Below are 8,587 nucleotides of genomic sequence, written 5' to 3' on the forward strand. Positions count from 1 at the left end.
CATCACTCTTGTGCACTACAGCCATGCAAACCTACAGAGATCAGTTGGGCAGCAGATATGTAATTGAAAACAGTTTCATTCTTTTTGTTGTGTTGAATGTTTTTTATTTCTTGTAATGTCTTTGTCTTTTCTGGTAATTTTGCAGGAAGGATACAACACTGCACAGCACACCCTGCTCTACTCTTTAACTACTCTTCCAATCAGGGACCAAATTCTCAGGTGTGTATGCAGAATATGCCAGTTAAAGAATTCAATCCTTCCAAAATTATTGATTTTCTTTCATATTAAATTCCTTAGTAAATAGGTTTATAAGGAGTAAAAATTTACTTTCCTGCACATAAAAACATTCCAGAATGAATACTACATTATATCCATCCAGCTGCAAATTGCTGTTATCTGTTACAGACAATTAGTTTATTATACTTCCTCTTAAAACCTGATACCATCCCATAATCTTGGAGCCCTAAGTATAAAGGCATCCATTAACTTCCTTATACTTTGGATCAGCCTGCAAAAATAGCTTAGTGTTCCAGGATTCTTCTCAATAGGGTTGCTTATTATCAGCTATCAACTGTTGTGCTAACAGTTCAACTCTGAGTACAAAAAAAAGCAAAAGGGTTTGCCAGCAGTTTTCTGTTATTTTAAGCACTCTGGACTGAACTTACATCAATATTGTTACTGGTGTACTTAAAATAATAGTCAAAAGAATAGATGACTGGAAAAAGGTGAGGTGAGTAGGGAGGAGTAGGAAATGCCGATGCTGCTGGAAAAACAATTTTTTTAAAAAAAAAAACAGCATTTCACTGAGGCAGGTTTTATGACAAGCACCATTGACTTTTACAGAGATATTCCTAGCTTGAACTGAGAAGAGAACAAATGTTTTATAAAGGTAGAAAAGAGTTAAAGTAAATTTAAAAAGTTCAGACAAAAGGGATATTTGAAGCAACCAGAAGTTTTCAGAACTTTGGTACAGAGCGCACCAGGCTCAAGAGGCTTCCAGTCTTGTGTAACTTCTGAAGTAAATCAGTGCAGCTCACTGTGCAGGGGACTAACAGATGGCATTTTCAAAACTGAACATCTGACTAGTGTATGGTTTCCTTAGAAAGTTAGGGTTGTCCTTGTGCTGTTAGCCAGTATTTATTCACCTTTAGAGTACAACTTGCTGGGTACTAGTGGGTTGGTGCAATTTTTTTTTTTTTTTTAATTTTTGCCTATTCCTTGAAAGTGCTTCTGTCTGCTAGCCTTTAGTTTGAGAGGGAACCTGTAAGCGTAAAGAGGGAAATCTGTATGTGTAAAATGTGATTATTTCTTTAAAAAGTTGTACTCTATTTCATATCCTTATATTCCTTTTCTCCCATTCAGTTTTCTAGTTGCTTTTATTATCCATTGGATCTCCATCATGCTAGGATACAGGAGCAACTCAGATAGACAGATACAGTTAGGCAGGAGCAAAAACAAAACAAGACCAAAAATCCTATGGTGTGAATGGAATTTCTTTTTTTCTCCCCATCACTTCTGAAGAAAAGCTAATCATTGTCACACCCTGCTTCACACCTGAGACAACACAGAGCAAGCTGCTCACGCCAGGGGAATCCTTCTCTGTCTCCTAGGGCTGCTGGTAGCAACATGACTCTCTCTTCTGGGTAATAAATCCCTCTTCATGTCTGCTGCAAGGCTCTTGAAAGATAAAAGGCAACTTCCCTCTTTTGATCTGGGGCTGGTAGAAAGACACATTGTCCCTCTCCCCCAGGTGCTGCTCATAGCAGGGCATACTGGCCCCTCTAAGAAGCTGGTAGTGCAGCTGGTCCAGCTCCCTAATGAAAAATGCACAGGTGCTGGGAATCTGCCTGAGGGTATGGTTCTCAGATGAGAGATGCAAATAAGGAGGAGTAGATGTGATACTTTGGAAAGGGATGGATGTAGAGACTAGCCCAGCACAAAGGCAGCCCTTCCCCTAGGGTATCTGATGGGCACTTCTGCCTGTGCTGAAGGATGACAGGGATTTTTCTTATTTGATGAGCTGAATTATTCCTTTCCTTTAATTCATTATGGAAAAAAGCTTAAACTGAGACACTTTCAGGGGAATGCCTATAGTATTCATTATCATAAGCTGACAAGAGGCAAGACTGGTCTGTGATGGTAAAGAGCAGGGACCTGCCTCTATCAGTTTCAGTGCATCCAAGCTGCTTGTAAAGCTATTCCTCTTTCTTCCCTCCCTTTTCTCCTTACCACCTGGGGGATGCCCACTGCCAGCAGCCTTCAGTGATGACTGAAAGCACCCGGCTGTGATGCTTCAAAGCAAGGAGCAGATACTGGAGGCTCAGAGCCTATGTCTGCAGGTAACCAGGGTAAAATACCAGTTTCCAGGGAAGCTGTTTTCATTCAGATGGCTGGTGCTGTCTGACAGGGAAACTCTCTAAATCAGTTTTCAAGGAAAGAGAACTGCTCCTGAAATAGTAGTTCTACTACAAAGACAAAAATAGAAGTGAGCCAGAATGAAATTTGATAGTCTGAATAGCAGATTTTGGAAGTCTTGTGTCAGGGGTCTATAATCAAATGGCTACCTTATCATTCTAACTCATAATCCCCCCCCCACACACACACACACACTTTATGTTTGCTATGGATTATATATTGGGAAAAGACTATGATTTTTCTTTGTCTGTTTAGGTCATGGTGACCTTGCAACTCCTACACGATGGGCAGTCACAGATGCCTGACATAATCAGGTATCACAGTTGGTGTTTCCCCAAGACTGGTGATGTTTGTGAGAAATGCTTTTGTTATCATATTTCTTGGCTTCTACAGTCCAGGCTTTTTTGTCCAAAAAATCCTTTCATATTTGTTAATGGGTGAATGAAAAAAAGAAAACAATTTTCCTTTGGGAACAATTTTCTTCTAGCATAATGATAAATTTCATTTGGAAAAAAACCTGCTTATTCCAAAACACACTGTTAGCATTCTAAACCATTTTTGTGTGTTTCTAGCTATTATAATCTAATTATGTCTATTTTTAGAACACCAATGAATAATAGTATTAGGCAGCACTGTTTTCTGTGAGACAATCTGAGACTCCCAGTCGAGCTTCTGCTGGAGAAGCATATCAGAAAAAGTACCATCACAAATTTGCACCTTTGTAACAGAGGCAGGCAGACAGATCAAGGACTTAGAGGGCCTGCCATTTGAAGTCTCTTCAGTATGAGGATGTACTGTCAGGGATCGGTAAGGAGGAGGCTTTGTTCTGCTGCTGATAAAAGGAGGACTCTGGTGCCTGGGCCATCAACCTGACACTTTTCAAGACATGAATTTCACTTAGAATTAAGCACGAGCTGGTGGGCTGAAAAATAAAATGTATTTGTTTTTATTTTATTTACCACCTTAAACAGAGTTCCAGTCACTTTGTAAATAAATACTGATGGATAGTTAACCTACTGGAATGAAGGATTTTACAGCATAAAGATCAAACATTTTAAATTGCACAAGCACAGTAGCAGAATGAAATCTTTTGGGACTACATTATAGTCACTAGGGATATTTCCATTACCTTCAGTTTTGATCAAGCCCTCAAAACTTGTGGAGCACACACATTCAGTCACCTATCACTCTAACATCCATATCACAAAGCCATCTCCCTAACAGACTCTAATAAACCTGAGCACGGATATGATGTCATCTCTTGCTCCTGGAGCAGCCCCTTCAGGTCCTGGATGAAGTACACCAAGGAAGACAGTGTAAAGGGGAAGTTGTTCAAAGCCACAGTTCATCTTGCACTGTGGCTAGAGAGATTACTTTAGTTTTTTGATTCTCTCTGACACCTGTTACTTATATAATATAAAACCCTTTTTTAAATGCACTTTCTTTTTAACATTGAAAAATAGAGTATGAAAAGAGGAGAAAACATAGCTCCCTTAAGCCTCCAGCTTATGTTATTAGATTTTCAGCACTCCCAGCATTCTTACTTTGCCCATCATCCACAGCCTACATATGCCCCTGCCAAGGAGTGGCTGGCATTTAAACTGTATCTTTCATCCAAAGGTCTCAAAGCACCTGATGAACTTCACCAGCTGCTTATTTACTAAATATACAAAGAGCATTTTGTTCCCTGCAACTCAGCCACCTCTAGGATGAAAGGCAGTTTTTTAGTCAGACAGCATATATTACTTAAGGGATCTAGGCATAAAGCAGTGAATATCAACTTCTTAGTGAAACTAAAAGGGAATTTTAGACAGAAATGGTTTAATTACCCATCCAGGATGTTTTCTGGTAAGAAAGATTTAGTCTTTTCCAAAAAGTGACACAATTAGTTAAGTCCCTAGTTTTATCTCTGAGCTGAAAGACACCACCCTGCAAAACACTGCCTGCTAAATACCACTGTGGAAATTGGCTCAAAGTACTGCCTTGTGAACTACCAGCCCTGTTTTCTACTGAATTTTTCCTTTAGGATGAGGGGGACTAACACCACGTGCATTTTCAGTGTACAGAAAACAATAGTACATCATAAAAAGATTTTGTGTCTGAACAAACACACATAATGAATGATGATACTGAGGTAAACCCACTGGTAGGTGTCTGCCGCAAGATCTCTGCTTTCTGCCAGCGGATCTGAGTTATGTATCCCTGTGAAGGAAGGCTGGTGTCAAAGGTAGCACGTTTTCTCCCCTTCCTTCTGTCTTGGCAGACCCCTGTTTCACAGCTCAAACAGGATGGACTGGCTGTCGCACAGAAACACCAATATTTGTTTTCATGCACATGGAGGAAAAGACTGGATCTTGCTTCCATTGCTTCATTTTAATGCAATTTAGTGGGTGCAGCAGAAAGTGGACATTAACTGGGGTAGATTCTGGCATCATCTGTACCAGTGTTAATTTGAGGTAAATTTTGGACATGAAGTGACCAACTTCAAATATACGGCAGTATAAATGAGGGCAAAATGTGACTCTGAAGTACTAAGCTTACTCTTGCTGCATGCATGACTCTCAGTGCTTTAAGAAATGTTTCAAAACATTTCTCATCCCAAAAGACTAATTAAAGACACAATCCTTTAGCAACAGCTCACCCTTAAAAACTGAAAGCTAATTTCTGATGGAATACACAATAGAATACCAATGTTGATGCTTTCTGGTTGCTTTTCCATTCATCCATTTCCTTTACCTGCAACCTGATCTTCAGTGGCAAGAGTGAATGACTTACCAAGATGGGTGAGAACAATTCCTGATAACTCCCATATGCAGTGAAACAGCCTCAGACCATTTAGACAACTTTGTGAGTAGCCAGCTATAGTGAGGCCACAAGTTTGAGCACAAAATAATCCAGGTGAGCACACATAGCCTTGGCTTCCACATTCACACAGGGCCTGGCTGAGCAGCTGAAGAGCAGAAGGGGCATTTGGTCCCACTACTCGAGCACCTATAAAGCTCAACACTTTGTTTAATGCTTTGCTGTTTTTAAGATTGGAGTGGCCTGCACTTTGCAGGTGTGAAGCTGTTCCTCCTACCACATCAAAGGAAACTCTGGATATGGTGGTGTAGATTTGGATCTCCCACCAGTTTTAACTGGTATGAACTGAGTTATGCCTCATCAAGTCCATAATACTTTGGAACTGGTAAGTAATACCATGGTTGAAATATCATAAAAGTGATTAGAAATCTATAATTTGTACAAGATCTATAGCAGAAGTTGTGTATTCAAGGACCAGTTGTGTATTCAAGGACCAGTAAAAGCTAGAATTGAGCTTAGCGCAATGATCCTGATAAGGAGCTGCTATAATAAAAGTACTTATACTGTGAAGGATTGTAACCTCACTTCCCAACTGTAATCTGAAATAGTCCTGCACAAATAAACAGTTGCAGTGGTGTAAAAGCTCAGACTATGGGACAAAAGAAGACCGTGCTTTGTTTAGTGAATCCCTATAATCTATTTCTTTGCAATATTCCCTCATCTCAGAGACGCATCTGGTGTTTTAGGAACATTGCATTCAACAGTGGTAAAAGTACACCAGGGCCAAGAATAACAAATGAAAAATGAAAACACTCGGGCCTAATGCTGATCTCATATGGGTGTAAATCAGAGGGATTCCAGCAAAACCGTTGGAACCACACCAATGAAATACTTGTGTCTGGTTCAGAATCAAAACTGTAGAGACCAGTGATTTTCATCGAGTAAGACTCACTGTCAGGGCTGAAATTCTCTCATTCCACTAGAAAACTTTACTGCATAGGATCCTTAAAAGGGCTTTGCACAAATGTCACAAATGCTGTGGAAGTGACAAAGTTAAAGCAAAAACATTTTTACTAGCTCTTGTGTCTGCACCACATGATGCAAGGTACCTGTCAAAGCAGATTAAGCACAAGTTTTTGATTTACAATTTGCAGCACAAAAAGGTAGTTTGTGAGCAAATAGATGTATATTTTGCACCTATTTAATGGACTGGTATGTGCTTGATCCTGAATCCTTTAAAGCCACAGAAAGTCTTTCTACTGACTTCAGGGAGGACTGGATAAGGTGTTAAACACAAAGTCTTCAGTAACATTACCTTCTTAAAAATATACATCATTGCACTTTGTATTTCTAGTGTTGGCTTTAGGCATTGTCATAACAACAGCACTTGTAACATATGGCATTTTAATTTGAATAGACTGCCTTTAAACAGGAAACAGTTCTCAGCTGGTTATTGGCAAAACTGTTTGAAGACACCAGAAATTAAAACCTCTTAATCAGCTGTTTGCTGTTGGGAGATCCTAGATGGTGTGTCAATAAATGCCTGTGCTGAAATCATTCTTGAGGCTGAAAATTCTGTCTCCCCTTGGAATCCAGCAGTGGGGAAGCAAAAGGACATTGAAGACAGAGATACAACAGCTGCATTAAGTTTCCTAATACCACCTTCCACTGTAAGATCAATTCTTTTCTCTTGTTGCTGCATGCTTCCAAGGGCTAAATCACATCAAATTAGGACTATCATGAAAACACAGGCCTTCTGCTTCCCAGAGACATGATGCCAAAATGGAATAAATTTTGTATAATTGCCAAGTACTGCTGTTTTAATTTCATCTCATTGTACCTACATTTTTACCTCCCATTCTCCCTCCTATTTCAAATAGTGGTGGAATCTACCCTTCCCTTCCTGTCTCCCTTTAGAGCTGCTCTAAAGCTCACTATAGACAAGATGACTTTCTGTGGATTTAAAGGAGCTTTGCAGGAGGTACTGACTTTAGCTGTCCTCCACATGCTTCATACTTTGCTTTTAACATACTTCTTTGCAAATGATATCTTTCATTACCTCCCAGACTGCTTGTTGAGTTGTCTGCAGTTCATCAGCACTTGGAGGCAAAGCAGCCCATTGAGGACTATATTCCAGGTATGAAGTCTCTTCCTATTTTTCCCTACTGTCCTCTAGTACTTTTCCTACATCAGGATGCCCTTTTAAAGTCCACTTTGCCAGGAATCAGTATACTGCTTGCTTTGTAAACAGAGAAATAACCTACTCAGGCTTGCTGTTGTTTGACTTTGTATTCAGTGAACATCAGGGCAAGCAGCAGCTAGAATACCTGACCTTAAAGACTGAAGTTCACTAAGAAGCACTAAGATCTTGAGGCAAAGGGTTTCATATTACTAGCTCCTGTGTCTTTCATCGATTAGAGGTTTTACAACTGATAGTGTGTTTCAAGGTTTATTTGGGGACTTTGTCAGGAGGGCAGGGAGAGAGTATGTGAGTCTGAGGGTTTCTTTTATATGTGTGGCATTAAGATGGGAATAAACAAAGGCAGCAGAAGGGAATGCCATTAACATACTGTTTCCAGATCTACCACTCAGTTTACTGCTGGGTCAGTTCTCTGCAGGAGTGAGTAGGGAGATGGGTGGGATGGAGACCTGGGCACTGGAAGGAGGGAGAGTACAAGAGAGGGAATCTAGGACTTGTTCCTTTCAGAGGGTTTGTTCATTTTCTGCAAAACGTATTCAACTCTTACTGAAGCAAATGGCAGTGATTTGAATATTCTGAATATTTGAGTAAGAGTAATCCAAGATCATGTTTGAGCTTCACATTCTAGACTCTAAGGAAAGTGACTTAAAGGTGAAATGTTGTTGCCGTGTAGGGGACTTTGCAAAGTTCATTCACAGCATGCAAAATGTGTCCGTGGCAAGCTCTGCTACCAGGGTTAGATTCAGGAAAGACTCCAGGAGACTCAGGCACACCGGGAGGAGTACCGATAAGAAAGAGAACAGATCTATATTCTGCCCGTTTTCCACGGGTCAAATATAGAGGAGACTTCCAGAAGAAAAGTAAATAAGCATGTGAGGGGAGTCTTAAAGTTTTCAAATTTTACCCTGGAAAATGGTTTTCAAAGATGCCAGGCACAGCAATGCTATGAAACACTGCTGAAGATAAAGGCAGATATGGACCAAGGTAGTAAGCACTGAAGTCAGTAGAGATATCCACAGGAAAATTTAGCAGTAAGTTTTACATTCAGAATTATCACTGAAGATGTTCTGGTAATCACTGTAGGACTCAGAAAGAAAGAATTTATGATAGTTCTCTAAAAGACCATGCTTGTAGCAGTGATCATGTAACAGGGGTGTGTGCACGTGTCCT

Source organism: Apteryx mantelli, chromosome 1 (assembly GCF_036417845.1).
Source record: "Apteryx mantelli isolate bAptMan1 chromosome 1, bAptMan1.hap1, whole genome shotgun sequence".
NCBI lineage: Eukaryota > Metazoa > Chordata > Aves > Apterygiformes > Apterygidae > Apteryx > Apteryx mantelli.